This window comes from Oncorhynchus mykiss, chromosome 27 (genome assembly GCF_013265735.2).
Source record: "Oncorhynchus mykiss isolate Arlee chromosome 27, USDA_OmykA_1.1, whole genome shotgun sequence".
Lineage (NCBI taxonomy): Eukaryota > Metazoa > Chordata > Actinopteri > Salmoniformes > Salmonidae > Oncorhynchus > Oncorhynchus mykiss.
The window spans coordinates 47,580,815-47,586,814 of NC_048591.1; positions in this window are offsets into that span (position 1 = coordinate 47,580,815).

The following is a 6,000-nucleotide window of genomic DNA, read 5'->3' on the forward strand; positions in this document are numbered from 1 at the left end:
AAGGGGACAGAGAGGAATAGAGGTGGACAGAGAGGATTAGAGGGGACAGAGAGGAATAGAGTGGACAGAGAGGAATAGTGGGGACAGATTGAGAATAGAGGGGACAGAGAGGAATAGAGGTGGACAGAGAGGATTAGAGGGGACAGAGAGGAATAGAGTGGACAGAGAGGAATAGAGGTGGACAGAGAGAGAGGGAAAGTAGAGGTGGACAGAGAGGAATAGAAGTGGACAGAGAGGAATAGAGGTGGACAGAGAGGATTAGAGGGGACAGAGAGGAATAGAGGGGACAGAGAGAGAGGGAAAGTAGAGGTGGACAGAGAGGAATAGAGGTGGACAGAGAGGAATAGAGGTGGACAGAGAGGAATAGAGGTGGACATAGAGGAATAGAGGGGACAGAGAGAGAGGGAAAGTAGAGGTGGACAGAGAGGAATACAGGTGGACAGAGAGGAATAGAGGTGGACAGAGAGAATAGAGGGGACATAGAGGAATAGAGGTGGACAGAGAGAATAGAGGGGACAGAGAGGAATAGAGGGGACAGAGAGAATAGAGGGGACAGAGAGAGAGGGAAAGAGACAGAGTGGAAGAGAGAGCTTTAACTCTGTAAAATACAGTAAACTGCCTCTGGGTACGTTCAATGGCATTATTGATCAGATCAATAACCTCGACCTGTTGAACAGGCCCTTTCTATTCTCTCTCTGTGTCTGACGTCTGTTTCACTGAGACAACAGTTCTCAAACACTGGCTTGCATCCCAAATGTCCTATATTTTATAGTGCACCCCTTTCGACCAAGACCCATAGGGTTCTGCTGAAAAGTAGTGTACTATATAGGGAATAGGGCTCTAATCTAAAGTAGTGTACTATATAGGGACTAGGGCTCTGGTCTAAAGTAGTGTACTATATAGGGACTAGGGCTCTGGACTAAAGTAGTGTACTATATAGGGATTAGGGCTCTGGTCTAAAGTAGTGTACTATATAGGGACTAGGGCTCTGGTCTAAAGTAGTGTACTACATAGGGACTAGGGCTCTGGTCTAAAGTAGTGTACTATATAGGGACTAGGGCTCTGGTCTAAAGTAGTGTACTACATAGGGACTAGGGCTCTGGTCTAAAGTAGTGTACTACATAGGGACTAGGGCTCTGGTCTAAAGTAGTGTACTATATAGGGACTAGGGCTCTGGTCTAAAGTAGTGTACTACATAGGGACTAGGGCTCTGGTCTAAAGTAGTGTACTATATAGGGACTAGGGCTCTGGTCTAAAGTAGTGTACTATATAGGGACTAGGGCTCTGGTCTAAAGTAGTGTACTACAAAGGGACTAGGGTTCTGGTCTAAAGTAGTGTACTATATAGGGACTAGGGCTCTGGTCTAAAGTAGTGTACTACATAGGGACTAGGGCTCTGGTCTAAAGTAGTGTACTACATAGGGACTAGGGCTCTGGTCTAAAGTAGTGTACTATATAGGGACTAGGGCTCTGGTCTAAAGTAGTGTACTACATAGGGACTAGGGCTCTGGTCTAAAGTAGTGTACTACATAGGGACTAGGGCTCTGGTCTAAAGTAGTGTACTACATAGGGACTAGGGCTCTGGTCTAAAGTAATGTACTATATAGGGAATAGGGCTCTGGTCTAAAGTAGTGTACTATATAGGGACTAGGGCTCTGGTCTAAAGTAGTGTACTATATAGGGAATAGGGCTCTGATCTAAAGTTGCACTATATAGGGAATAGGGTTCTGATCTAAAGTAGTGTACTATATAGGGACTAGGGCTCTGGTCTAACGTAGTGTACTATATAGGGAATAGGGCTCTGGTCTAAAGTAGTGTACTATATAGGGAATAGGGCTCTGGTCTAAAGTAGTACCACTATATAGGGAATAGGGTTCTGATCTAAAGTAGTGCACTATATAGGGACTAGGGTTCCATTTGGAACACGACCTAAGATGACTTTTCTCTCTAACACATAATACGAATTTATCTGTTCGACAACAGCTTTCATTCCCCCTGTGGCCGAATGCTTTTTATTTTCAATCTCAGAGCAGAATAGACACAGCGACTGAGCAGAGACATAGATTCCTAAACATCCCCAAACCGCTATTAGAATACACATAACCATATGACTCGGGTTTAATGTCACACGGCAGCTTCTTTTCAGACACATCAACTAAATCAACAGCTACCTGCAGCCATCCCCGAACCCCAGAGCTGAGGCTTCAATTCAATCAACTGCGGAGAAAGGAAAGTCACATGCAGCTTCACACAGGCAGTGTAGGCTGCATCTGAGGTAAAAACCAGGTTCACACAAACTGTGTAGGCTGCATCTGAGGTAAAAACCAGGTTCACACAAACTGTGTAGGCTGCATCTGAGGTAAAAACCAGGTTCACACAAACTGTGTAGGCTGCATCTGAGGTAAAAACCAGGTTCACACAAACTGTGTAGGCTGCATCTGAGGTAAAAACCAGGTTCACACAAACTGTGTAGGCTGCATCTGAGGTAAAAAACAGGTTCACACAAACTGTGTAGGCTGCATCTGAGGTAAAAACCAGGTTCACACAAACTGTGTAGGCTGCATCTGAGGTAAAAACCAGGTTCACACAAACTGTGTAGGCTGCATCTGAGGTAAAAACCAGGTTCACACAAACTGTGTAGGCTGCATCTGAGGTAAAAACCAGGTTCACACAAACTGTGTAGGCTGCATCTGAGGTAAAAACCAGGTTCACACAAACTGTGTAGGCTGCATCTGAGGTAAAAACCAGGTTCACACAAACTGTGTAGGCTGCATCTGAGGTAAAAACCAGGTTCACACAAACTGTGTAGGCTGCATCTGAGGTAAAAACCAGGTTCACACAAACTGTGTAGGCTGCATCTGAGGTAAAAACCAGGTTCACACAAACTGTGTAGGCTGCATCTGAGGTAAAAACCTAGTTCACACAAACTGTGTAGGCTGCATCTGAGGTAAAAACCAGGTTCACACAAACTGTGTAGGCTGCATCTGAGGTAAAAACCAGGTTCACACAAACTGTGTAGGCTGCATCTGAGGTAAAAACCAGGTTCACACAAACTGTGTAGGCTGCATCTGAGGTAAAAACCAGGTTCACACAAACTGCGTAGGCTGCATCTCAGGTAAAACCAGGTTCACACAAACTGTGTAGGCTGCATCTCAGGTAAAACCAGGTTCACACAAACTGTGTAGGCTGCATCTCAGGTAAAACCAGGTTCACACAAACTGTGTAGGCTGCATCTCAGGTAAAACCAGGTTCACACAAACTGTGTAGGCTGCATCTCAGGTAAAACCAGGTTCACACAAACTGTGAAGGCTGCATCTCAGGTAAAACCAGGTTCACACAAACTGTGTAGGCTGCATCTCAGGTAAAACCAGGTTCACACAAACTGTGTAGGCTGCATCTCAGGTAAAACCAGGTTCACACAAACTGTGTAGGCTGCATCTCAGGTAAAAACCTAGTTCACACAAACTGTGTAGGCTGCATCTCAGGTAAAACCAGGTTCACACAAACTGTGTAGGCTGCATCTCAGGTAAAACCAGGTTCACACAAACTGTGTAGGCTGCATCTCAGGTAAAACCAGGTTCACACAAACTGTGTAGGCTGCATCTGAGTTATTGACTCATAAACAAGGTTTTTAGGGTCAGATAATAGAATATCTCAGATGAAAAATACTATATTATAAACTGGGTGGTTCGAGTTCTGAATGCTGATTGGCTGACAGCCGTGGTATATGAGACAGGAAATCCACGGGTATGACAAAACATTTTTACTGCTCTAATTACGTTGGTAACCAGTTTATATCAGCAATAAGGCATCTCAGGGGGGTTGTGGTATATGGCCAATATAACACGACTAAAGGCTGTATCCAGGCACTCCGCGTTGTGTCGTGCTTAAGAACATCCCTAAGCCGTGGTATATTGGTCATATACCACAAACCCCCCCGAGGTGCCTTATCGCTTAAGTCGTTACTGTAGTGTTCTTGTGGACTGTCCAGTACTGTGGTTCCTTGATCTGAAATGAATTGAATTCTGACCAGGTTGGCTGTGATTGATCGCCTCTCTAGTCCTAGTGTCCGAACCGCCTGAACAGCATTTGTGTACGTACATGTGTGTTAGCTCACTGTTCTTATCTCGCTCTCTCTGTGTGTGTGCTGTGTGTGTGTGTGCTTTGTGTGTGTGTGTGTGTGTGTGTGTGTGTGTGTGTGTGTGTGTGTGTGTGTGTGTGCTGTGTGTTTGTGTGTGTGTGTGTGTGTGTGCGCTGTGTTAGCCCTCTGGCCCTTATCTCTACCTCTGCATTGAGCAACCTACTGTGACCTGGGAGAAACTCTTCACCCCGAGCTACTCTGCTATTCACACACACACACACACAAACATACCACAAACACACACACAAATACACACTCACACACAAACATACCACAAACACACACACGAATACACACTCACACACAAACACAAACATACCACAAACACACACACAAATACACACTCACACACAAACATACCACAAACACACACACGAATACACACTCACACACAAACACAAACATACCACAAACACACACACAAATACACACTCACACACAAACACAAACATACCACAAACACACACACGAATACACACTCGCACACAAACCCGTTTGTAGTTCTGTAGTTACAATCTGCAGTCTGACAGGCTATCATCTCTTCTGCAAATGCCCTCTTTATGTGTGGGGTCACATTGTCCTTCAGCCAGTAATATTCAGAAACTATTCAGAAATGTTATTAGAACACCAACTCAGCTCAACATTGTATGTTAATTGCCTTTATAAAATATTGTGAATACATGAATATGTTGAACACCTACGGAATGTGTGTGAATATATACATGAGAATCTACATTAAATGTATCATCCATGATAAACCACACAGCTAGAACTAAGAAAAAGTATTTTTCAAAAGATGTGTTATCTTGCTCTACACCTTCTCCCAGCAATTGAGGAAGAGCCAGGCAGCATAAAGCTGGCCATCGAAGAGCTAGCCTGCGTTGAGCTAGCCTGGGGAGAGCTATCCAGCGATGTGCTAGCCTGGGAAGAGCTAGCCTAGGAAGAGCTAGCCTAGGAAGAGCTAGCCTGGGAAGAGCTAGCCTGAGAAGTGCTAGCCATCAAAGAGCTAGCCTGGGAAGAGCTAGCCTGGGAAGAGCTAGCCTGGGAAGAGCTAGCCATCAAAGAGCTAGCCTGGGAAGAGCTAGCCTGGGAAGAGCTAGCCATCAAAGAGCTAGCCTGGGAAGAGGTAGCCAGGCAAGAGCTAGCCTGGGAAGAGCTAGCCTGGGAAGAGCTAGCCTGGGAAGAGCTAGACATCAAAGAGCTAGCCTGGGAAGAGCTAGCCTGGGAAGAGCTAGCCTGGGAAGAGCTAGCCATCAAAGAGCTAGCCTGGGAAGAGGTAGCCAGCCAAGAGCTAGCCTGGGAAGAGCTAGCCTGGGAAGAGCTAGCCTGGGAAGAGCTAGCCTGGGAAGAGCTAGCCTGGGAAGAGCTAGCCTGGGAAGAGGTAGCCAGCCAAGAGCTAGCCTGGGAAGAGGTAGCCAGCCAAGAGCTAGCCAGCCAAGAGCTAGCCTGGGAAGAGCTAGCCTGGGAAGAGCTAGCCTGGGAAGAGCTAGCCTGGGAAGAGCTAGCCTGGGAAGAGCTAGCCTGGGAAGAGCTAGCCTGGGAAGAGCTAGCCTGGGAAGAGCTAGCCTGGGAAGAGCTAGCCTGGGAAGTGCTAGCCAGGGATGTGCTAGCCTAGGAAGAGCTAGCCTAGGAAGAGCTAGCCTGGGAAGAGTTAGCCTGGGAAGAGCTAGCCTGGGAAGAGCTAGCATGGGAAGAGCTAGCCTGGGAAGAGCTAGCCTGGGAAGAGCTAGCCTGGGAAGAGCTAGCCAGGGAAGAGCTAGCCTGGGAAGAGCTAGCCTGGGAAGAGCTAGCCTGGGAAGAGCTAGCCTGGGAAGAGCTAGCCTGGGAAGAGCTAGCCAGGGAAGAGCTAGCCAGGGAAGA